This window comes from Chrysemys picta, unplaced genomic scaffold, assembly GCF_011386835.1.
Source record: "Chrysemys picta bellii isolate R12L10 unplaced genomic scaffold, ASM1138683v2 scaf75, whole genome shotgun sequence".
NCBI lineage: Eukaryota > Metazoa > Chordata > Testudines > Emydidae > Chrysemys > Chrysemys picta.
This window is the reverse complement of record NW_027052782.1, coordinates 110222-138118: the sequence shown is the minus strand read 5'-3', so window position 1 is coordinate 138118 and position 27897 is coordinate 110222. Positions and strand designations below refer to the sequence as shown.

The 27897-nt window shown below is 48.1% G+C and overlaps 1 long non-coding RNA gene across 1 annotated transcript in view; it reads left to right on the top strand.

Annotated features, from left to right (window-relative positions):
• The window catches only part of LOC135977913 (uncharacterized), a 46665-nt gene extending 18768 nt beyond the window's left edge, over positions 1 to 27897 (top strand). The window contains exon 3 of the long non-coding RNA XR_010595346.1: positions 27780 to 27897. This is a non-coding gene — a long non-coding RNA (uncharacterized LOC135977913). The remainder of the gene's footprint in view (positions 1 to 27779) is intronic.

The following is a 27897-nucleotide window of genomic DNA, read 5'->3' as shown; positions in this document are numbered from 1 at the left end:
GGGTCATCTAGTCCACTCTCCGCATTAGTACCTGTAGAGAGAACATGGAAACGATTGCTCACCTGTATCTCCATTGCTGGTGCATGGACGCTCCTCTTTCTCCTTCTGGAAGTCACATGCTGCCAAACCTCTTCACAATCCTTCTGTCCCTGCTGCGCCTGCTCTGAATCTTAAGAACATTGTGGCCGTAGAAGCATCTCCTGACGTCTGTCCAGGAAATCTTCATTTTCCCTTATGCAACGCAGAGTCGATACTCGTTTCTCCAGGCCTCGAAGCTTCTCTTCCAATATGGAGACCAGCTTGCCCTTCGTACAGACAAAGTCGCTTCTGTCCTGTGGAAGAAAGACAAACATGGCACAGCCTGTGCAGGTGACAACAGCTGATCGCTCACCTTCCACATCACCGTCCTCTTAAGAACTTCCTCAACTGTTGCAGGAACTACTCAGAGAAACCTGCAGATGTAAGCCTCAGTGAGCTCTCCCCAAGCGAACTCCCAGGCAAACTCCCGCTCTTAGCCTCTGCTGTTTGCCGCTCCTTCTCCAAGTCTCTCTCTTTGAGGACTGAGAGAGTATTAGGGTTCACGTATTTGAGTGCCAGCAGGAGCCTGTTTAAAGTTTTCTCCTTTCCTTTTACTGATTTTACTAGAAAACAGACGTCCCTGTTAGAATCATAGAATCATAGAATATCAGAGTTGGAAGGGACCTCAAGAGGTCATCTAGTCCAACCCCCTGCTCAAAGCAGGACCAATTCCCAGCTAAATCATCCCAGCCAGGGCTTTGTCAAGCCGGGCCTTAAAAACCTCCAAGGAAGGAGACTCCACCACCTCCCTAGGTAACGCATTCCAGTGTTTCACCACCCTCCTAGTGAAATAGTTTTTCCTGATATCCAACCTGGACCTCCCCCACTGCAACTTGAGACCATTGCTCCTTGTTCTGTCATCTGCCACCACTGAGAACAGCCGAGCTCCATCCTCTTTGGAACCCCCCCTTCAGGTAGTTGAAGGCTGCTATCAAATCCCCCCCTCATTCTTCTCTTCTGGAGACTAAACAATCCCAGTTCCCTCAGCCTCTCCTCATAAGTCATGTGCTCCAGACCCCTAATCATTTTTGTTGCCCTCCGCTGAACTCTTTCCAATTTTTCCACATCCTTCTTGTAGTGTGGGGCCCAAAACTGGACACAGTATTCCAGATGAGGCCTCACCAATGTCGAATAAAGGGGAATGATCACGTTCCTCGATCTGCTGGCAATGCCCCTACTTATACAGCCCAAAATGCCGTTAGCCTTCTTGGCAACAAGAGCACACTGTTGACTCATATCCAGCTTCTCGTCCACTGTGACCCCTAGGTCCTTTTCTGCAGAACTGCTACCTAGCCATTCGGTCCCTAGTCTGTAGCAGTGCATGGGATTCTTCCGTCCTAAGTGCAGGACTCTGCACTTGTCCTTGTTGAACCTCATCAGGTTTTTTCGGCCCAATCCTCTAATGTGTCTAGGTCCCTCTGTATCCTATCCCTACCCTCTAGTGTATCTACCACGCCTCCTAGTTTAGTGTCATCTGCAAACTTGCTGAGAGTGCAGTCCACACCATCCTCCAGATCATTAATAAAGATATTAAACAAAACCGGTTCAGGACCGACCCTTGGGGCACTCCGCTTGAAACCGGCTGCCAACTAGACATGGAGCCATTGATCACTACCCGTTGAGCCCGACGATCTAGCCAGCTTTCTATCCAGCTTACAGTCCATTCATCCAGCCCATACTTCTTTAACTTGGCGGCAAGAATACTGTGGGAGACCGTATCAAAAGCTTTGCAAAAGTCAAGGAATAACACATCCACTGCTTTCCCCTCATCCACAGAGCCAGTTATCTCATCATAGAAGGCAATTAGGTTAGTCAGGCACGACTTCCCCTTCGTGAATCCATGCTGACTGTTCCTGATCACTTTCCTCTCCTCTAAATGTTTCATAATTGATTCCTTGAGGACCTGCTCCATGATTTTTCCAGGGACTGAGGTGAGGCTGACTGGCCTATAGTTCCCCGGATCCTCCTCCTTCCCTTTTTTAAAGGTGGGCACGACATTCGCCTTTTTCCAGTCATCTGGGACCTCCCCCGATCGCCATGAGTTTTCAAAAATAATGGCTAATGGCTCTGCAATCTCACCCGCCAACTCCTTTAGCACCCTCGGATGCAGCGAACCCGGCCCCATGGACTTGTGCATGTCCAGTTTTTCTAAATAGTCCCGAACCACTTCTTTCTCCACAGAGGGCTGGTCACCTTCTCCCCATGCTGTACTGCCCAGTGCAGCAATCTGGGAGCTGACCTTGTGCGTGAAGACAGAGGCAAAAAAATCATTGAGTACATTAGCTTTTTCCACATCCTCGGTCACTAGGTTGCCTCCCTCATTCAGTAGGGGGCCCACACTTTCCTTGATTTTCTTCTTCTTGCTAACATACTTGTAGAAACCCTTCTTGTTACTCTTAACATCTCTTGCTAACTGCAACTCCAAATGTGATTTGGCCTTCCTGATTTCACTCCTGCATGCCTGAGCAATATTTTTATACTCCTCCCTGGTCATTTGTCCAATCTTCCACTTCTTGTAAGCTTCTTTTTTGCGTTTAAGATCAGCAAGGATTTCACTGTTTAGCCAAGCTGGTCTGCCATATTTACTATTCTTTCTACACATCGGGATGGTTTGTTCCTGCAACCTCAATAAGGATTCTTTAAAATACAGCCAGCTCTCCTGGACCCCTTTGCCCTTCATGTTATTCTCCCAGGGGATCCTGCCCATCTGTTCCCTGAGGGAGTCAAAGTCTGCTTTTCTGAAGTCCAGGGTCCGTATTCTGCTGCTCTCCTTTCTTCCTTGTGACAGGATCCTGAACTAGACCATCTCATGGCCACTGCCTCCCAGGTTCCCATCCACTTTTGCTTCCCCTATTAATTCTTCCCTGTTTGTGAGTAGCAGGTCAAGAAAAGCTCTGCCCCTAGTTGGTTCCTCCAGCACTTGCACCAGGAAATTGTCCCCTACACTTTCCAAAAATTTCCTGGATTGTCTGTGCACCGCTGTATTGCTCTCCCAGCAGATATCAGGGTGATTAAAGTCTCCCATGAGAACCAGGGCCTGCGATTTAGCAACTTCTGCTAGTTGCCAGAAGAAAGCCTCGTCCACCTCATCCCCCTGGTCTGGTGGTCTATACCAGACTCCAACCGTGACATCCCCCTTGTTGCTCACACTTCTCAACTTTATCCAGAGACTCTCAGGTTTTTCTGCAGTTTCATACCGGAGCTCTGAGCAGTCATACTCCTCTCTTACATACAACGCAACTCCCCCACCTTTTCTACCCTGCCTGTCCTTCCTGAACAGTTTATATCCATCCATGACAGTACTCCAGTCATGTGAGTTATCCCACCAAGTCTCTGTTATTCCAATCACATCATAGTTCCCTGACTGTGCCAGGACTTCCAGTTCTCCCAGCTTGTTTCCCAGGCTTCTTGCATTTGTGTATAGGCACTTAAGATAACTCATCGATCGTCCCTCTTTCTCAGCATGAGACAGGAGTCCTCCCCCCTTGCGCTCTCCTGCTTGTGCTTCCTCCCAGGATCCCATTTCCCCACTTACCTCAGGGCTTTGGTCTCCTTCCCCCGGTGAACCTAGTTTAAAGCCCTCCTCACTAGGTTAGCCAGCCTGCTGGCGAAGATGCTCTTCCCTCTCTTCGTTAGGTGGAGCCCGTCTCTGCCTAGCACTCCTCCTTCTTGGAACACCATCCCATGGTTGAAGAATCCAAAGCCTTCTCTCCGACACCACCTGCATAGCCATTCGTTGACTTCCACGATTCGACGGTCTCTACCCCGGCCTTTTCCTTGCACAGGGAGGATGGACGAGAACACCACTTGCGCCTCAAACTCCTTTATCCTTCTTCCCAGAGCCACGTAGTCTGCAGTGATCTGCTCAAGGTCATTCTTGGCAGTATCATTGGTGCCCACGTGGAGAAGCAGGAAGGGGTAGCGATCCGAGGGCTTGATGAGTCTCGGCAGTCTCTCCGTCACATCGTGTATCCTAGCTCCGGGCAAGCAGCAGACCTCTTGGTTTTCCCAGTCGGGGCGGCAGATAGATGACTCAGTCCCCCTGAGGAGGGAGTCCCCGACCACCACCACCCTCCTCCTCCTCTTGGGAGTGGTGGTCGTGGAACCCCCATCCCTAGGACAGTGCATCTTTTGCCTTCCAATCGGTGGAGTCTCCTTCTGCTCCCTTCCCTCAGATGGGTCATCTAGTCCACTCTCCGCATTAGTACCTGTAGAGAGAACATGGAAACGATTGCTCACCTGTATCTCCATTGCTGGTGCATGGACGCTCCTCTTTCTCCTTCTGGAAGTCACATGCTGCCAAACCTCTTCACAATCCTTCTGTCCCTGCTGCGCCTGCTCTGAATCTTAAGAACATTGTGGCCGTAGAAGCATCTCCTGACGTCTGTCCAGGAAATCTTCATTTTCCCTTATGCAACGCAGAGTCGATACTCGTTTCTCCAGGCCTCGAAGCTTCTCTTCCAATATGGAGACCAGCTTGCCCTTCGTACAGACAAAGTCGCTTCTGTCCTGTGGAAGAAAGACAAACATGGCACAGCCTGTGCAGGTGACAACAGCTGATCGCTCACCTTCCACATCACCGTCCTCTTAAGAACTTCCTCAACTGTTGCAGGAACTACTCAGAGAAACCTGCAGATGTAAGCCTCAGTGAGCTCTCCCCAAGCGAACTCCCAGGCAAACTCCCGCTCTTAGCCTCTGCTGTTTGCCGCTCCTTCTCCAAGTCTCTCTCTTTGAGGACTGAGAGAGTATTAGGGTTCACGTATTTGAGTGCAAGCAGGAGCCTCTTTCGAGTTTTTTCCTTTCCTTTTACTGATTTTACTAGAAAACAGACGTCCCTGTTTAGAAGGTAAGAGCCTCCAAGAGGTTTTGGAAGCTGCTCAGTCTGATCCATCTGTTGCCAGCTGAATTCTAGGCATGGAAAACACTAGTTTAATGTGTCAGAATTTTATAGTCCACCTGGGATTTTGTCCCGTAGAATCACTGGGGACATTAGGGTTTGTCCTTTTCGTTTTACCTTTTCCTCCATCCCTCCTTCCTTTCTCTTCATCTCTTACTTCTTTTGTCCTTTCTCCTGTTCCCCTCCCACCACCAGGAGTGGTGTGTGTGTGTGTGGGTTGCTGGGGGTGCTCTTCACCTCCCCTTGTGGGAAGTTGATCCAAAACTGTGGGGTTGAAATAGTGCTTGGACTCCACTGACACTAGATGCTGCCATCCTGTGGCTTCGCATTAGTGTCTGGGATGACTTGGAGCAAGATCTCAACCTCCCTGCAACCTACTTCACTCTTGGCAGAATCCCTCCTGCCCCCCATGCTAGAGCCGCCTCCCTGCCCAACCTGGGTGGGGGTATAGAAGAGGGTTCTGATAACTTGAGCCGTGGTTTGGAGGTGGAACAGCTGTCAAGGGCACTGAGGGGGAGGTAGCAGGAGCTCACCCTACATGGAGGCGGGTTGGCACTGGAGGTTACTAGAAAGGAGAAGAAGACTCCATTCTGGGGTTCAGGTGGTGAATTCATCCCTCAGTGGTGGGCAGGTGCTGAGTGGAAATGCTGCTGGTTCCAGGTGCCCTGAATTCCCCCTGATTCCTCGGGGCGTTTGAGTCTCTGACAGGTTGTTAAGGCTGTATTCCCATTTTGAACTTTAGGGTACAAATGTAGGGGCCTGCATGAAAACTTTTAAGCTTAACTACCAGCTTAGCTCTGGTTCGCTGCCACCATTCCAAGGCTAATTTCCTTCCCTGGGTAGCCTTGAGAGACCTTCACCAATTCCCTGGTAAATACAGATCCAAACCCCTTGGATCTTAAAACAAGGAGAAAGTAACCATTCCCCTCCTTCCTCCCACCAACTTTTCGTGAATACAGTTCCAACCCCCCTGGGATTTTAAAAGAAGGAGAAATTAACCATCCCCCCTTCTTTCTCCCACCAACTCCTGGTGAATACAGATCCAACCCCCTTGGATTTAAAACAAGGAAAAAAATAATTAGGTTTTTAAAAAGAAGATTTTTAATTAAAGAAAAAGGTAAAAATTATTTTTGTAAAATCAGTATGGAAATAACCTTACAGGGTAATTAAACTTAAAGAGCTCAGAGGACTCCCCTTTAGTTTTAGGTTCAAAGTACAGCAAACAAAGATAAACACTCTAGTAAAAGGTACATTTACAAGTTGAGAAAACAAAGGAAAACTAACACGCCTTGCCTGGCTATTTGCTTACAAGTTTGAAATAGGAGAGACTTGTTTAGAAAGATGTGGAGAACCTGGATTGATGTCTGGTCCCTCTCAGTCCCGAGAGCGAACGCACAACCAAAACAAAGAACACAAACAAAAGCCTTCCCCCCCCCCAAGATTTGAAAGTATCTTGTCCCCTTATTGGTCCTCTAGCTCAGATGCCAGCCAGGTTACCTGAGCTTCTTAACCCTTTACAGGGAAAAGGATTTTGGAGTCTCTGGCCAGGAGGGATTTTATAGTACTGTACACAGGACAGCTGTTACCCTTCCCTTTATAGTTATGACAGTACTATAGATGAAGCCTATGATATGCAATGCCCCTCTGCTATGTACATTGGCCAAACTGGACTGGACCTAACCAGATCAGCTACAACATCACCGGCTCATTCACCTGCACGTCCACCAATGTTATATATGCCATCATATGCCAGCAATGCCCCTCTGCTATGTACATTGGCCAAACTGGACAGTCACTACGCAAGAGGATAAATGGACACAAGTCAGATATCAGGAATGGCAATATACAAAAACCTGTAGGAGAACACTTCAACCTCCCTGGCCACACAATAGCAGATGTTAAGGTAGCCATCTTACAGCAAAAAAACTTCAGGACCAGACTCCAAAGAGAAACTGCTGAGCTTCAGTTCATCTGCAAATTTGACACCATCAGATCAGGATTAAACAAAGACTGTGAATGGCTATCCAACTACAGAAACAGTTTCTCCTCCCTTGGTGTTCACACCTCAACTGCTAGCAGAGCACCTCACCCTCCCTGATTGAACTAACCTCGTTATCTCCACACTGATATATACCTGCCTCTGGAGATTTCCATTACTTGCATCTGAAGAAGTGAGGTTCTGACCCACGAAAGCTTATGCTCCCAGTACTTCTGTTAGTCTCAAAGGTGCCACAGGACCCTCTGTTGCTTTTTACAGATTCAGACTAACACGCCTACCCCTCTGATACTTGACACCATGCAAGGCACTGCATTTAGCCGTATGGAATGGAAATCTATCAACCTCATGAAGAAACTTGCACAAATACAGACAGATATCATCTTCCTTTCCAAATGCAAACGGATGGACATCATACCAAATGGACTGAAGGTGAAAAATCCATTGCTATCTACATACTGCACAGACCACAGTGAGAGATTATGCCATACATTATCAAAGAAACTGAGGAACCACCTGATCAGCATCCTATACAGCAAACAGAAAAACATCAAGAAAGAGCTCTCCAACCTGGAGACTTTCATAAATAACCAACCCTCCACACAAATGGACTTTACTAAAATAAGACAGGAGATCTACTTTACACACCTCACCTCTCTACAAAGGAAAAAGGACCGTAAGCTGTCTAAAATCCTACCTGCCACATGGGGCCACAACAGGGGTACCCCGAACTCACCCAGCAATATCGTCAATTTATCCAGCTACACACTCAACCCAGCAGAAGAGTCTGTCCTATCTCGGGGACTCTCCTTTTGCCCCAGCACCCCCACGAACATGATACAGTTCTGTGGTGATCTGGAAGCCTACTTTCGCCGCCTCCGACTCAAAGAATACTTTCATGATAACACTGAACAGCGCACTGATACACAGATACCCTCCCACCAACAACACAGGAAGAAGAACTCCACATGGACTCCTCCTGAGGGTCGAAATGACAGTCTGGACCTATACATAGAATGCTTCCGCCGACGTGCACAGGCAGAAATTGTGGAAAAACAACATCGCTTGCCTCATAACCTAAGTCGTGCAGAACGCAATGCCATCCACAGCCTCAGAAACCACCCTGACATTATCATCAAAGAGGCTGATAAAGGAGGTGCTGTTGTCATCATGAACAGGTCTGACTACCAGAAGGAGGTTGCCAGACAACTCTCCAATACCAAATTCTACAGGCTGCTTTCCTCAGATCCCACTGAGGAATACACTAGGAAACTGCACCATCTACTCAGGACACTCCCTACACTAACACAGGAACAAATCAACATACCCTTAGAGCCCCGACCGGGGTTATTCTATCTACTACCTAAGATCCACAAACCTGGAAATCCTGGACGCCCCATCATCTCGGGCATTGGCACTCTCACTGAAGGACTGTCTGGATATGTGGACTCCCTACTCAGACCCTACGCCACCAGCACTCCCAGCTATCTCCGTGACACCACAGATTTCCTGAGAAAACTACAATGCATTGGTGACCTCCCAGAAACACCATCCTAGCCACCATGGATGTAGAGGCTCTCTACACAAACATCCCGCATACAGATGGAATACAAGCTGTCAGGAACAGTATCCCTGATGATGACACAGCACAACTTATTACTGAGCTCTGTGACTTTATCCTCACGCACAATTATTTCAAATTTGGTGACAATATATACCTCCAAACCAGTGGCACTGCTATGGGCACCCGCATGGCCCCACAATATGCCAACATTTTTATGGCTGACCTGGAACAACGCTTCCTCAGCTCTCGTCCACTCATGCCCCTTCTCTACCTACGCTATATTGATGACACCTTCATCATCTGGACCCATGGGAAGGAGGCCCTGGAAGAATTCCACCATGCTTTCAACAGCTTCCACCCCACCATCAACCTCAGCCTGGACCAATCTACACGGGAGGTCCACTTCCTGGACACCACCGTACAAATAAGCGATGGCCACATTAACACCACCCTATACCGAAAGCCCACCGACCGCTACGCCTACCTTCATGCCTCCAGCTTCCACCCCGGTCACACCACACGATCCATCGTCTACAGCCAAGCACTGAGGTACAATCGCATCTGCTCCAACCCCTCAGACAGAGACCAACACCTACAAGATCTTCACCAAGCATTCTCAAAACTACGATACCCACACAAGGAAATAAAGAAACAAATCAGCAGAGCCAGACGTGTACCCAGAAGACTCCTGCTACAAGACAGGCCCAGAAGAGAAACCAACAGAACTCCACTGGCCATCACCTACAGTCCTCAGCTTAAACCTCTCCAACGCATCATCAGTGATCTACAACCCATCCTGGACAATGATCCCTCACTTTCACAGACCTTGGGAGGCAGGCCAGTCCTCGCCCACAGACAACCTGCCAACCTTAAGCATATTCTCACCAGCAACCACGCATCGCACCATAACAACTCTAACTCAGGAACCAACCCATGCAACAAACCTCGATGCCAACTCTGCCCACATATCTACACCAGCAACACCATCACTGGACCTAACCAGATCAGCTACAACATCACCGGCTCATTCACCTGCACGTCCACCAATGTTATATATGCCATCATATGCCAGCAATGCCCCTCTGCTATGTACATTGGCCAAACTGGACAGTCACTACGCAAGAGGATAAATGGACACAAGTCAGATATCAGGAATGGCAATATACAAAAACCTGTAGGAGAACACTTCAACCTCCCTGGCCACACAATAGCAGATGTTAAGGTAGCCATCTTACAGCAAAAAAACTTCAGGACCAGACTCCAAAGAGAAACTGCTGAGCTTCAGTTCATCTGCAAATTTGACACCATCAGATCAGGATTAAACAAAGACTGTGAATGGCTATCCAACTACAGAAACAGTTTCTCCTCCCTTGGTGTTCACACCTCAACTGCTAGCAGAGCACCTCACCCTCCCTGATTGAACTAACCTCGTTATCTCCACACTGATATATACCTGCCTCTGGAGATTTCCATTACTTGCATCTGAAGAAGTGAGGTTCTGACCCACGAAAGCTTATGCTCCCAGTACTTCTGTTAGTCTCAAAGGTGCCACAGGACCCTCTGTTGCTTTTTACAGATTCAGACTAACACGCCTACCCCTCTGATACTTGACACCATGCAAGGCACTGCATTTAGCCGTATGGAATGGAAATCTATCAACCTCATGAAGAAACTTGCACAAATACAGACAGATATCATCTTCCTTTCCAAATGCAAACGGATGGACATCATACCAAATGGACTGAAGGTGAAAAATCCATTGCTATCTACATACTGCACAGACCACAGTGAGAGATTATGCCATACATTATCAAAGAAACTGAGGAACCACCTGATCAGCATCCTATACAGCAAACAGAAAAACATCAAGAAAGAGCTCTCCAACCTGGAGACTTTCATAAATAACCAACCCTCCACACAAATGGACTTTACTAAAATAAGACAGGAGATCTACGTTACACACCTCACCTCTCTACAAAGGAAAAAGGACCGTAAGCTGTCTAAAATCCTACCTGCCACATGGGGCCACAACAGGGGTACCCCGAACTCACCCAGCAATATCGTCAATTTATCCAGCTACACACTCAACCCAGCAGAAGAGTCTGTCCTATCTCGGGGACTCTCCTTTTGCCCCAGCACCCCCACGAACATGATACAGTTCTTTGGTGATCTGGAAGCCTACTTTCGCCGCCTCCGACTCAAAGAATACTTTCATGATAACACTGAACAGCGCACTGATACACAGATACCCTCCCACCAACAACACAGGAAGAAGAACTCCACATGGACTCCTCCTGAGGGTCGAAATGACAGTCTGGACCTATACATAGAATGCTTCCGCCGACGTGCACCGGCAGAAATTGTGGAAAAACAACATCGCTTGCCTCATAACCTAAGTCGTGCAGAACGCAATGCCATCCACAGCCTCAGAAACCACCCTGACATTATCATCAAAGAGGCTGATAAAGGAGGTGCTGTTGTCATCATGAACAGGTCTGACTACCAGAAGGAGGCTGCCAGACAACTCTCCAATACCAAATTCTACAGGCCGCTTTCCTCAGATCCCACTGAAGAATACACTAAGAAACTGCACCATCTACTCAGGACACTCCCTACACTAACACAGGAACAAATCAACATAGCCTTAGAGCCCCGACCGGGGTTATTCTATCTACTACCTAAGATCCACAAACCTGGAAATCCTGGACGCCCCATCATCTCGGGCATTGGCACTCTCACTGAAGGACTGTCTGGATATGTGGCCTCCCTACTCAGACCCTACGCCACCAGCACTCCCAGCTATCTCCGTGACACCACAGATTTCCTGAGAAAACTACAATGCATTGGTGACCTCCCAGAAAACACCATCCTAGCCACCATGGATGTAGAGGCTCTCTACACAAACATCCCGCATACAGATGGAATACAAGCTGTCAGGAACAGTATCCCTGATGATGACACAGCACAACTTATTGCTGAGCTCTGTGACTTTATCCTCACGCACAATTATTTCAAATTTGGTGACAATATATACCTCCAGACCAGTGGCACCGCTATGGGCACCCGCATGGCCCCACAATATGCCAACATTTTTATGGCTGACCTGGAACAACGCTTCCTCAGCTCTCGTCCACTCATGCCCCTTCTCTACCTACGCTATATTGATGACACCTTCATCATCTGGACCCATGGGAAGGAGGCCCTGGAAGAATTCCACCATGCTTTCAACAGCTTCCACCCCACCATCAGCCTCAGCCTGGACCAATCTACACGGGAGGTCCACTTCCTGGACACCACCGTACAAATAAGCGATGGCCACATTAACACCACCCTATACCGAAAACCCACCGACCGTTACGCCTACCTTCATGCCTCCAGCTTCCACCCCGGTCACACCACACGATCCATCGTCTACAGCCAAGCACTGAGGTACAATCGCATCTGCTCCAACCCCTCAGACAGAGACCAACACCTACAAGATCTTCACCAAGCATTCTCAAAACTACGATACCCACACAAGGAAATAAAGAAACAAATCAACAGAGCCAGACGTGTACCCAGAAGACTCCTGCTACAAGACAGGCCCAGAAGAGAAACCAACAGAACTCCACTGGCCATCACCTACAGTCCTCAGCTTAAACCTCTCCAACGCATCATCAGTGATCTACAACCCATCCTGGACAATGATCCCTCACTTTCACAGACCTTGGGAGGCAGGCCAGTCCTCGCCCACAGACAACCTGCCAACCTTAAGCATATTCTCACCAGCAACCACGCATCGCACCATAACAACTTTAACTCAGGAACCAACCCATGCAACAAACCTCGATGCCAACTCTGCCCACATATCTACACCAGCAACACCATCACTGGACCTAACCAGATCAGCTACAACATCACCGGCTCATTCACCTGCACGTCCACCAATGTTATATATGCCATCATATGCCAGCAATGCCCCTCTGCTATGTACATTGGCCAAACTGGACAGTCACTACGCAAGAGGATAAATGGACACAAGTCAGATATCAGGAATGGCAATATACAAAAACCTGTAGGAGAACACTTCAACCTCCCTGGCCACACAATAGCAGATGTTAAGGTAGCCATCTTACAGCAAAAAAACTTCAGGACCAGACTCCAAAGAGAAACTGCTGAGCTTCAGTTCATCTGCAAATTTGACACCATCAGATCAGGATTAAACAAAGACTGTGAATGGCTATCCAACTACAGAAACAGTTTCTCCTCCCTTGGTGTTCACACCTCAACTGCTAGCAGAGCACCTCACCCTCCCTGATTGAACTAACCTCGTTATCTCCACACTGATATATACCTGCCTCTGGAGATTTCCATTACTTGCATCTGAAGAAGTGAGGTTCTGACCCACGAAAGCTTATGCTCCCAGTACTTCTGTTAGTCTCAAAGGTGCCACAGGACCCTCTGTTGCTTTTTACAGATTCAGACTAACACGCCTACCCCTCTGATACTTGACACCATGCAAGGCACTGCATTTAGCCGTATGGAATGGAAATCTATCAACCTCATGAAGAAACTTGCACAAATACAGACAGATATCATCTTCCTTTCCAAATGCAAACGGATGGACATCATACCAAATGGACTGAAGGTGAAAAATCCATTGCTATCTACATACTGCACAGACCACAGTGAGAGATTATGCCATACATTATCAAAGAAACTGAGGAACCACCTGATCAGCATCCTATACAGCAAACAGAAAAACATCAAGAAAGAGCTCTCCAACCTGGAGACTTTCATAAATAACCAACCCTCCACACAAATGGACTTTACTAAAATAAGACAGGAGATCTACTTTACACACCTCACCTCTCTACAAAGGAAAAAGGACCGTAAGCTGTCTAAAATCCTACCTGCCACATGGGGCCACAACAGGGGTACCCCGAACTCACCCAGCAATATCGTCAATTTATCCAGCTACACACTCAACCCAGCAGAAGAGTCTGTCCTATCTCGGGGACTCTCCTTTTGCCCCAGCACCCCCACGAACATGATACAGTTCTGTGGTGATCTGGAAGCCTACTTTCGCCGCCTCCGACTCAAAGAATACTTTCATGATAACACTGAACAGCGCACTGATACACAGATACCCTCCCACCAACAACACAGGAAGAAGAACTCCACATGGACTCCTCCTGAGGGTCGAAATGACAGTCTGGACCTATACATAGAATGCTTCCGCCGACGTGCACAGGCAAAAATTGTGGAAAAACAACATCGCTTGCCTCATAACCTAAGTCGTGCAGAACGCAATGCCATCCACAGCCTCAGAAACCACCCTGACATTATCATCAAAGAGGCTGATAAAGGAGGTGCTGTTGTCATCATGAACAGGTCTGACTACCAGAAGGAGGCTGCCAGACAACTCTCCAATACCAAATTCTACAGGCCGCTTTCCTCAGATCCCACTGCGGAATACACTAAGAAACTGCACCATCTACTCAGGACACTCCCTACACTAACACAGGAACAAATCAACATAGCCTTAGAGCCCCGACCGGGGTTATTCTATCTACTACCTAAGATCCACAAACCTGGAAATCCTGGACGCCCCATCATCTCGGGCATTGGCACTCTCACTGAAGGACTGTCTGGATATGTGGACTCCCTACTCAGACCCTACGCCACCAGCACTCCCAGCTATCTCCGTGACACCACAGATTTCCTGAGAAAACTACAATGCATTGGTGACCTCCCAGAAAACACCATCCTAGCCACCATGGATGTAGAGGCTCTCTACACAAACATCCCGCATACAGATGGAATACAAGCTGTCAGGAACAGTATCCCTGATGATGACACAGCACAACTTATTGCTGAGCTCTGTGACTTTATCCTCACGCACAATTATTTCAAATTTGGTGACAATATATACCTCCAGACCAGTGGCACCGCTATGGGCACCCGCATGGCCCCACAATATGACAACATTTTTATGGCTGACCTGGAACAACGCTTCCTCAGCTCTCGTCCACTCATGCCCCTTCTCTACCTACGCTATATTGATGACACCTTCATCATCTGGACCCATGGGAAGCAGGCCCTGGAAGAAATCCACCATGCTTTCAACAGCTTCCACCCCACCATCAACCTCAGCCTGGACCAATCTACACGGGAGGTCCACTTCCTGGACACCACCGTACAAATAAGCGATGGCCACATTAACACCACCCTATACCGAAAGCCCACCGACCGCTACGCCTACCTTCATGCCTCCAGCTTCCACCCCGGTCACACCACACGATCCATCGTCTACAGCCAAGCACTGAGGTACAATCGCATCTGCTCCAACCCCTCAGACAGAGACCAACACCTACAAGATCTTCACCAAGCATTCTCAAAACTACGATACCCACACAAGGAAATAAAGAAACAAATCAACAGAGCCAGACGTGTACCCAGAAGACTCCTGCTACAAGACAGGCCCAGAAGAGAAACCAACAGAACTCCACTGGCCATCACCTACAGTCCTCAGCTTAAACCTCTCCAACGCATCATCAGTGATCTACAACCCATCCTGGACAATAATCCCTCACTTTCACAGACCTTGGGAGGCAGGCCAGTCCTCGCCCACAGACAACCTGCCAACCTTAAGCATATTCTCACCAGCAACCACGCCTCGCACCATAACAACTCTAACTCAGGAACCAACCCATGCAACAAACCTCAATGCCAACTCTGCCCACATATCTACACCAGCAACACCATCACTGGACCTAACCAGATCAGCTACAACATCACCGGCTCATTCACCTGCACGTCCACCAATGTTATATATGCCATCATATGCCAGCAATGCCCCTCTGCTATGTACATTGGCCAAACTGGACAGTCACTACGCAAGAGGATAAATGGACACAAGTCAGATATCAGGAATGGCAATATACAAAAACCTGTAGGAGAACACTTCAACCTCCCTGGCCACACAATAGCAGATGTTAAGGTAGCCATCTTACAGCAAAAAAACTTCAGGACCAGACTCCAAAGAGAAACTGCTGAGCTTCAGTTCATCTGCAAATTTGACACCATCAGATCAGGATTAAACAAAGACTGTGAATGGCTATCCAACTACAGAAACAGTTTCTCCTCCCTTGGTGTTCACACCTCAACTGCTAGCAGAGCACCTCACCCTCCCTGATTGAACTAACCTCGTTATCTCCACACTGATATATACCTGCCTCTGGAGATTTCCATTACTTGCATCTGAAGAAGTGAGGTTCTGACCCACGAAAGCTTATGCTCCCAGTACTTCTGTTAGTCTCAAAGGTGCCACAGGACCCTCTGTTGCTTTTTACAGATTCAGACTAACACGCCTACCCCTCTGATACTTGACACCATGCAAGGCACTGCATTTAGCTGTATGGAATGGAAATCTATCAACCTCATGAAGAAACTTGCACAAATACAGACAGATATCATCTTCCTTTCCAAATGCAAACGGATGGACATCATACCAAATGGACTGAAGGTGAAAAATCCATTGCTATCTACATACTGCACAGACCACAGTGAGAGATTATGCCATACATTATCAAAGAAACTGAGGAACCACCTGATCAGCATCCTATACAGCAAACAGAAAAACATCAAGAAAGAGCTCTCCAACCTGGAGACTTTCATAAATAACCAACCCTCCACACAAATGGACTTTACTAAAATAAGACAGGAGATCTACGTTACACACCTCACCTCTCTACAAAGGAAAAAGGACCGTAAGCTGTCTAAAATCCTACCTGCCACATGGGGCCACAACAGGGGTACCCCGAACTCACCCAGCAATATCGTCAATTTATCCAGCTACACACTCAACCCAGCAGAAGAGTCTGTCCTATCTCGGGGACTCTCCTTTTGCCCCAGCACCCCCACGAACATGATACAGTTCTTTGGTGATCTGGAAGCCTACTTTCGCCGCCTCCGACTCAAAGAATACTTTCATGATAACACTGAACAGCGCACTGATACACAGATACCCTCCCACCAACAACACAGGAAGAAGAACTCCACATGGACTCCTCCTGAGGGTCGAAATGACAGTCTGGACCTATACATAGAATGCTTCCGCCGACGTGCACCGGCAGAAATTGTGGAAAAACAACATCGCTTGCCTCATAACCTAAGTCGTGCAGAACGCAATGCCATCCACAGCCTCAGAAACCACCCTGACATTATCATCAAAGAGGCTGATAAAGGAGGTGCTGTTGTCATCATGAACAGGTCTGACTACCAGAAGGAGGCTGCCAGACAACTCTCCAATACCAAATTCTACAGGCCGCTTTCCTCAGATCCCACTGCGGAATACACTAAGAAACTGCACCATCTACTCAGGACACTCCCTACACTAACACAGGAACAAATCAACATACCCTTAGAGCCCCGACCGGGGTTATTCTATCTACTACCTAAGATCCACAAACCTGGAAATCCTGGACGCCCCATCATCTCGGGCATTGGCACTCTCACTGAAGGACTGTCTGGATATGTGGCCTCCCTACTCAGACCCTACGCCACCAGCACTCCCAGCTATCTCCGTGACACCACAGATTTCCTGAGAAAACTACAATGCATTGGTGACCTCCCAGAAAACACCATCCTAGCCACCATAGATGTAGAGGCTCTCTACACAAACATCCCGCATACAGATGGAATACAAGCTGTCAGGAACAGTATCCCTGATGATGACACAGCACAACTTATTGCTGAGCTCTGTGACTTTATCCTCACGCACAATTATTTCAAATTTGGTGACAATATATACCTCCAGACCAGTGGCACCGCTATGGGCACCCGCATGGCCCCACAATATGACAACATTTTTATGGCTGACCTGGAACAACGCTTCCTCAGCTCTCGTCCACTCATGCCCCTTCTCTACCTACGCTATATTGATGACACCTTCATCATCTGGACCCATGGGAAGCAGGCCCTGGAAGAAATCCACCATGCTTTCAACAGCTTCCACCCCACCATCAACCTCAGCCTGGACCAATCTACACGGGAGGTCCACTTCCTGGACACCACCGTACAAATAAGCGATGGCCACATTAACACCACCCTATACCGAAAGCCCACCGACCGCTACGCCTACCTTCATGCCTCCAGCTTCCACCCCGGTCACACCACACGATCCATCGTCTACAGCCAAGCACTGAGGTACAATCGCATCTGCTCCAACCCCTCAGACAGAGACCAACACCTACAAGATCTTCACCAAGCATTCTCAAACTTACGATACCCACACAAGGAAATAAAGAAACAAATCAACAGAGCCAGACGTGTACCCAGAAGACTCCTGCTACAAGACAGGCCCAGAAGAGAAACCAACAGAACTCCACTGGCCATCACCTACAGTCCTCAGCTTAAACCTCTCCAACGCATCATCAGTGATCTACAACCCATCCTGGACAATGATCCCTCACTTTCACAGACCTTGGGAGGCAGGCCAGTCCTCGCCCACAGACAACCTGCCAACCTTAAGCATATTCTCACCAGCAACCACGCATCGCACCATAACAACTCTAACTCAGGAACCAACCCATGCAACAAACCTCGATGCCAACTCTGCCCACATATCTACACCAGCAACACCATCACTGGACCTAACCAGATCAGCTACAACATCACTGGCTCATTCACCTGCACGTCCACCAATGTTATATATGCCATCATATGCCAGCAATGCCCCTCTGCTATGTACATTGGCCAAACTGGACAGTCACTACGCAAGAGGATAAATGGACACAAGTCAGATATCAGGAATGGCAATATACAAAAACCTGTAGGAGAACACTTCAACCTCCCTGGCCACACAATAGCAGATGTTAAGGTAGCCATCTTACAGCAAAAAAACTTCAGGACCAGACTCCAAAGAGAAACTGCTGAGCTTCAGTTCATCTGCAAATTTGACACCATCAGATCAGGATTAAACAAAGACTGTGAATGGCTATCCAACTACAGAAACAGTTTCTCCTCCCTTGGTGTTCACACCTCAACTGCTAGCAGAGCACCTCACCCTCCCTGATTGAACTAACCTCGTTATCTCCACACTGATATATACCTGCCTCTGGAGATTTCCATTACTTGCATCTGAAGAAGTGAGGTTCTGACCCACGAAAGCTTATGCTCCCAGTACTTCTGTTAGTCTCAAAGGTGCCACAGGACCCTCTGTTGCTTTTTACAGATTCAGACTAACACGCCTACCCCTCTGATACTTGACACCATGCAAGGCACTGCATTTAGCCGTATGGAATGGAAATCTATCAACCTCATGAAGAAACTTGCACAAATACAGACAGATATCATCTTCCTTTCCAAATGCAAACGGATGGACATCATACCAAATGGACTGAAGGTGAAAAATCCATTGCTATCTACATACTGCACAGACCACAGTGAGAGATTATGCCATACATTATCAAAGAAACTGAGGAACCACCTGATCAGCATCCTATACAGCAAACAGAAAAACATCAAGAAAGAGCTCTCCAACCTGGAGACTTTCATAAATAACCAACCCTCCACACAAATGGACTTTACTAAAATAAGACAGGAGATCTACGTTACACACCTCACCTCTCTACAAAGGAAAAAGGACCGTAAGCTGTCTAAAATCCTACCTGCCACATGGGGCCACAACAGGGGTACCCCGAACTCACCCAGCAATATCGTCAATTTATCCAGCTACACACTCAACCCAGCAGAAGAGTCTGTCCTATCTCGGGGACTCTCCTTTTGCCCCAGCACCCCCACGAACATGATACAGTTCTGTGGTGATCTGGAAGCCTACTTTCGCCGCCTCCGACTCAAAGAATACTTTCATGATAACACTGAACAGCGCACTGATACACAGATACCCTCTCACCAACAACACAGGAAGAAGAACTCCACATGGACTCCTCCTGAGGGTCGAAATGACAGTCTGGACCTATACATAGAATGCTTCCGCCGACGTGCACCGGCAGAAATTGTGGAGAAACAACATCGCTTGCCTCATAACCTAAGTCGTGCAGAACGCAATGCCATCCACAGCCTCAGAAACCACCCTGACATTATCATCAAAGAGGCTGATAAAGGAGGTGCTGTTGTCATCATGAACAGGTCTGACTACCAGAAGGAGGCTGCCAGACAACTCTCCAATACCAAATTCTACAGGCCGCTTTCCTCAGATCCCACTGAGGAATACACTAAGAAACTGCACCATCTACTCAGGACACTCCCTACACTAACACAGGAACAAATCAACATAGCCTTAGAGCCCCGACCGGGGTTATTCTATCTACTACCTAAGATCCACAAACCTGGAAATCCTGGACGCCCCATCATCTCGGGCATTGGCACTCTCACTGAAGGACTGTCTGGATATGTGGACTCCCTACTCAGACCCTACGCCACCAGCACTCCCAGCTATCTCCGTGACACCACAGATTTCCTGAGAAAACTACAATGCATTGGTGACCTCCCAGAAAACACCATCCTAGCCACCATGGATGTAGAGGCTCTCTACACAAACATCCCGCATACAGATGGAATACAAGCTGTCAGGAACAGTATCCCTGATGATGACACATCACAACTTATTGCTGAGCTCTGTGACTTTATCCTCACGCACAATTATTTCAAATTTGGTGACAATATATACCTCCAGACCAGTGGCACCGCTATGGGCACCCGCATGGCCCCACAATATGCCAACATTTTTATGGCTGACCTGGAACAACGCTTCCTCAGCTCTCGTCCACTCATGCCCCTTCTCTACCTACGCTATATTGATGACACCTTCATCATCTGGACCCATGGGAAGGAGGCCCTGGAAGAATTCCACCATGCTTTCAACAGCTTCCACCCCACCATCAGCCTCAGCCTGGACCAATCTACACGGGAGGTCCACTTCCTGGACACCACCGTACAAATAAGCGATGGCCACATTAACACCACCCTATACCGAAAGCCCACCGACCGCTACGCCTACCTTCATGCCTCCAGCTTCCACCCCGGTCACACCACACGATCCATCGTCTACAGCCAAGCACTGAGGTACAATCGCATCTGCTCCAACCCCTCAGACAGAGACCAACACCTACAAGATCTTCACCAAGCATTCTCAAAACTACGATACCCACACAAGGAAATAAAGAAACAAATCAACAGAGCCAGACGTGTACCCAGAAGACTCCTGCTACAAGACAGGCCCAGAAGAGAAACCAACAGAACTCCACTGGCCATCACCTACAGTCCTCAGCTTAAACCTCTCCAACGCATCATCAGTGATCTACAACCCATCCTGGACAATGATCCCTCACTTTCACAGACCTTGGGAGGCAGGCCAGTCCTCGCCCACAGACAACCTGCCAACCTTAAGCATATTCTCACCAGCAACCACGCATCGCACCATAACAACTCTAACTCAGGAACCAACCCATGCAACAAACCTCGATGCCAACTCTGCCCACATATCTACACCAGCAACACCATCACTGGACCTAACCAGATCAGCTACAACATCACCGGCTCATTCACCTGCACGTCCACCAATGTTATATATGCCATCATATGCCAGCAATGCCCCTCTGCTATGTACATTGGCCAAACTGGACAGTCACTACGCAAGAGGATAAATGGACACAAGTCAGATATCAGGAATGGCAATATACAAAAACCTGTAGGAGAACACTTCAACCTCCCTGGCCACACAATAGCAGATGTTAAGGTAGCCATCTTACAGCAAAAAAACTTCAGGACCAGACTCCAAAGAGAAACTGCTGAGCTTCAGTTCATCTGCAAATTTGACACCATCAGATCAGGATTAAACAAAGACTGTGAATGGCTATCCAACTACAGAAACAGTTTCTCCTCCCTTGGTGTTCACACCTCAACTGCTAGCAGAGCACCTCACCCTCCCTGATTGAACTAACCTCGTTATCTCCACACTGATATATACCTGCCTCTGGAGATTTCCATTACTTGCATCTGAAGAAGTGAGGTTCTGACCCACGAAAGCTTATGCTCCCAGTACTTCTGTTAGTCTCAAAGGTGCCACAGGACCCTCTGTTGCTTTTTACAGATTCAGACTAACACGCCTACCCCTCTAATACTTGACACCATGCAAGGCACTGCATTTAGCCGTATGGAATGGAAATCTATCAACCTCATGAAGAAACTTGCACAAATACAGACAGATATCATCTTCCTTTCCAAATGCAAACGGATGGACATCATACCAAATGGACTGAAGGTGAAAAATCCATTGCTATCTACATACTGCACAGACCACAGTGAGAGATTATGCCATACATTATCAAAGAAACTGAGGAACCACCTGATCAGCATCCTATACAGCAAACAGAAAAACATCAAGAAAGAGCTCTCCAACCTGGAGACTTTCATAAATAACCAACCCTCCACACAAATGGACTTTACTAAAATAAGACAGGAGATCTACGTTACACACCTCACCTCTCTACAAAGGAAAAAGGACCGTAAGCTGTCTAAAATCATACCTGCCACATGGGGCCACAACAGGGGTACCCCGAACTCACCCAGCAATATCGTCAATTTATCCAGCTACACACTCAACCCAGCAGAAGAGTCTGTCCTATCTCGGGGACTCTCCTTTTGCCCCAGCACCCCCACGAACATGATACAGTTCTGTGGTGATCTGGAAGCCTACTTTCGCCGCCTCCGACTCAAAGAATACTTTCATGATAACACTGAACAGCGCACTGATACACAGATACCCTCCCACCAACAACACAGGAAGAAGAACTCCACATGGACTCCTCCTGAGGGTCGAAATGACAGTCTGGACCTATACATAGAATGCTTCCGCCGACGTGCACCGGCAGAAATTGTGGAAAAACAACATCGCTTGCCTCATAACCTAAGTCGTGCAGAACGCAATGCCATCCACAGCCTCAGAAACCACCCTGACATTATCATCAAAGAGGCTGATAAAGGAGGTGCTGTTGTCATCATGAACAGGTCTGACTACCAGAAGGAGGCTGCCAGACAACTCTCCAATACCAAATTCTACAGGCCGCTTTCCTCAGATCCCACTGAGGAATACACTAAGAAACTGCACCATCTACTCAGGACACTCCCTACACTAACACAGGAACAAATCAACATAGCCTTAGAGCCCCGACCGGGGTTATTCTATCTACTACCTAAGATCCACAAACCTGGAAATCCTGGACGCCCCATCATCTCGGGCATTGGCACTCTCACTGAAGGACTGTCTGGATATGTGGACTCCCTACTCAGACCCTACGCCACCAGCACTCCCAGCTATCTCCGTGACACCACAGATTTCCTGAGAAAACTACAATGCATTGGTGACCTCCCAGAAAACACCATCCTAGCCACCATGGATGTAGAGGCTCTCTACACAAACATCCCGCATACAGATGGAATACAAGCTGTCAGGAACAGTATCCCTGATGATGACACAGCACAACTTATTGCTGAGCTCTGTGACTTTATCCTCACGCACAATTATTTCAAATTTGGTGACAATATATACCTCCAGACCAGTGGCACCGCTATGGGCACCCGCATGGCCCCACAATATGCCAACATTTTTATGGCTGACCTGGAACAACGCTTCCTCAGCTCTCGTCCACTCATGCCCCTTCTCTACCTACGCTATATTGATGACACCTTCATCATCTGGACCCATGGGAAGGAGGCCCTGGAAGAATTCCACCATGCTTTCAACAGCTTCCACCCCACCATCAGCCTCAGCCTGGACCAATCTACACGGGAGGTCCACTTCCTGGACACCACCGTACAAATAAGCGATGGCCACATTAACACCACCCTATACCGAAAGCCCACCGACCGCTACGCCTACCTTCATGCCTCCAGCTTCCACCCCGGTCACACCACACGATCCATCGTCTACAGCCAAGCACTGAGGTACAATCGCATCTGCTCCAACCCCTCAGACAGAGACCAACACCTACAAGATCTTCACCAAGCATTCTCAAAACTACGATACCCACACAAGGAAATAAAGAAACAAATCAACAGAGCCAGACGTGTACCCAGAAGACTCCTGCTACAAGACAGGCCCAGAAGAGAAACCAACAGAACTCCACTGGCCATCACCTACAGTCCTCAGCTTAAACCTCTCCAACGCATCATCAGTGATCTACAACCCATCCTGGACAATGATCCCTCACTTTCACAGACCTTGGGAGGCAGGCCAGTCCTCGCCCACAGACAACCTGCCAACCTTAAGCATATTCTCACCAGCAACCACGCATCGCACCATAACAACTTTAACTCAGGAACCAACCCATGCAACAAACCTCGATGCCAACTCTGCCCACATATCTACACCAGCAACACCATCACTGGACCTAACCAGATCAGCTACAACATCACCGGCTCATTCACCTGCACGTCCACCAATGTTATATATGCCATCATATGCCAGCAATGCCCCTCTGCTATGTACATTGGCCAAACTGGACAGTCACTACGCAAGAGGATAAATGGACACAAGTCAGATATCAGGAATGGCAATATACAAAAACCTGTAGGAGAACACTTCAACCTCCCTGGCCACACAATAGCAGATGTTAAGGTAGCCATCTTACAGCAAAAAAACTTCAGGACCAGACTCCAAAGAGAAACTGCTGAGCTTCAGTTCATCTGCAAATTTGACACCATCAGATCAGGATTAAACAAAGACTGTGAATGGCTATCCAACTACAGAAACAGTTTCTCCTCCCTTGGTGTTCACACCTCAACTGCTAGCAGAGCACCTCACCCTCCCTGATTGAACTAACCTCGTTATCTCCACACTGATATATACCTGCCTCTGGAGATTTCCATTACTTGCATCTGAAGAAGTGAGGTTCTGACCCACGAAAGCTTATGCTCCCAGTACTTCTGTTAGTCTCAAAGGTGCCACAGGACCCTCTGTTGCTTTTTACAGATTCAGACTAACACGCCTACCCCTCTGATACTTGACACCATGCAAGGCACTGCATTTAGCCGTATGGAATGGAAATCTATCAACCTCATGAAGAAACTTGCACAAATACAGACAGATATCATCTTCCTTTCCAAATGCAAACGGATGGACATCATACCAAATGGACTGAAGGTGAAAAATCCATTGCTATCTACATACTGCACAGACCACAGTGAGAGATTATGCCATACATTATCAAAGAAACTGAGGAACCACCTGATCAGCATCCTATACAGCAAACAGAAAAACATCAAGAAAGAGCTCTCCAACCTGGAGACTTTCATAAATAACCAACCCTCCACACAAATGGACTTTACTAAAATAAGACAGGAGATCTACTTTACACACCTCACCTCTCTACAAAGGAAAAAGGACCGTAAGCTGTCTAAAATCCTACCTGCCACATGGGGCCACAACAGGGGTACCCCGAACTCACCCAGCAATATCGTCAATTTATCCAGCTACACACTCAACCCAGCAGAAGAGTCTGTCCTATCTCGGGGACTCTCCTTTTGCCCCAGCACCCCCACGAACATGATACAGTTCTGTGGTGATCTGGAAGCCTACTTTCGCCGCCTCCGACTCAAAGAATACTTTCATGATAACACTGAACAGCGCACTGATACACAGATACCCTCCCACCAACAACACAGGAAGAAGAACTCCACATGGACTCCTCCTGAGGGTCGAAATGACAGTCTGGACCTATACATAGAATGCTTCCGCCGACGTGCACCGGCAGAAATTGTGGAAAAACAACATCGCTTGCCTCATAACCTAAGTCGTGCAGAACGCAATGCCATCCACAGCCTCAGAAACCACCCTGACATTATCATCAAAGAGGCTGATAAAGGAGGTGCTGTTGTCATCATGAACAGGTCTGACTACCAGAAGGAGGCTGCCAGACAACTCTCCAATACCAAATTCTACAGGCCGCTTTCCTCAGATCCCACTGAGGAATACACTAAGAAACTGCACCATCTACTCAGGACACTCCCTACACTAACACAGGAACAAATCAACATACCCTTAGAGCCCCGACCGGGGTTATTCTATCTACTACCTAAGATCCACAAACCTGGAAATCCTGGACGCCCCATCATCTCGGGCATTGGCACTCTCACTGAAGGACTGTCTGGATATGTGGACTCCCTACTCAGACCCTACGCCACCAGCACTCCCAGCTATCTCCGTGACACCACAGATTTCCTGAGAAAACTACAATGCATTGGTGACCTCCCAGAAAACACCATCCTAGCCACCATGGATGTAGAGGCTCTCTACACAAACATCCCGCATACAGATGGAATACAAGCTGTCAGGAACAGTATCCCTGATGATGACACAGCACAACTTATTGCTGAGCTCTGTGACTTTATCCTCACGCACAATTATTTCAAATTTGGTGACAATATATACCTCCAGACCAGTGGCACCGCTATGGGCACCCGCATGGCCCCACAATATGCCAACATTTTTATGGCTGACCTGGAACAACGCTTCCTCAGCTCTCGTCCACTCATGCCCCTTCTCTACCTACGCTATATTGATGACACCTTCATCATCTGGACCCATGGGAAGGAGGCCCTGGAAGAATTCCACCATGCTTTCAACAGCTTCCACCCCACCATCAGCCTCAGCCTGGACCAATCTACACGGGAGGTCCACTTCCTGGACACCACCGTACAAATAAGCGATGGCCACATTAACACCACCCTATACCGAAAGCCCACCGACCGCTACGCCTACCTTCATGCCTCCAGCTTCCACCCCGGTCACACCACACGATCCATCGTCTACAGCCAAGCACTGAGGTACAATCGCATCTGCTCCAACCCCTCAGACAGAGACCAACACCTACAAGATCTTCACCAAGCATTCTCAAAACTACGATACCCACACAAGGAAATAAAGAAACAAATCAACAGAGCCAGACGTGTACCCAGAAGACTCCTGCTACAAGACAGGCCCAGAAGAGAAACCAACAGAACTCCACTGGCCATCACCTACAGTCCTCAGCTTAAACCTCTCCAACGCATCATCAGTGATCTACAACCCATCCTGGACAATGATCCCTCACTTTCACAGACCTTGGGAGGCAGGCCAGTCCTCGCCCACAGACAACCTGCCAACCTTAAGCATATTCTCACCAGCAACCACGCATCGCACCATAACAACTCTAACTCAGGAACCAACCCATGCAACAAACCTCGATGCCAACTCTGCCCACATATCTACACCAGCAACACCATCACTGGACCTAACCAGATCAGCTACAACATCACCGGCTCATTCACCTGCACGTCCACCAATGTTATATATGCCATCATATGCCAGCAATGCCCCTCTGCTATGTACATTGGCCAAACTGGACAGTCACTACGCAAGAGGATAAATGGACACAAGTCAGATATCAGGAATGGCAATATACAAAAACCTGTAGGAGAACACTTCAACCTCCCTGGCCACACAATAGCAGATGTTAAGGTAGCCATCTTACAGCAAAAAAACTTCAGGACCAGACTCCAAAGAGAAACTGCTGAGCTTCAGTTCATCTGCAAATTTGACACCATCAGATCAGGATTAAACAAAGACTGTGAATGGCTATCCAACTACAGAAACAGTTTCTCCTCCCTTGGTGTTCACACCTCAACTGCTAGCAGAGCACCTCACCCTCCCTGATTGAACTAACCTCGTTATCTCCACACTGATATATACCTGCCTCTGGAGATTTCCATTACTTGCATCTGAAGAAGTGAGGTTCTGACCCACGAAAGCTTATGCTCCCAGTACTTCTGTTAGTCTCAAAGGTGCCACAGGACCCTCTGTTGCCCTTTGTGGGAAGTTCATCGAAAACTGTGGGGTTGAAATAGTGCTTCGACACCATTGACACTAGATGCTGCCATCGTGTGGCTTAGCATTAGTGTCTGGGATGACTTGGGGCAAGATCTCAACCTCCTCGCAACCCACTTCACTGCTGCCAGAATCCCTCCTGGATCAGCTGTCAAGGACACCGACGGGGAGGTAGCAGGAACTCACCCTACAAGGAGGGGGGTGGACACTGGAGGTTACTAGAAAGGAGAAGACTCCATTCTGGGGTTGAGGAGGTGAATTCATCCCTCAGTGGTGGGCAGGTGCTGGGTGGAAATACTGCTGGTTCCATTTGCCCTTAATTCCTCCTGATTCCTCGGAGCGTTTGAGTCTCTGACAGGTTTTCGTTCCCTTGCAGCAGGAGGACGTCATGGCCAGAGTGATGCACCAGCTCCGCATCATCCGGCACTTGCGCCAGGTGCCTGAGACACTGCAGGGGCTGCGCCTCTGAGGCCTTCAGGAACTCCCGCTCCCTG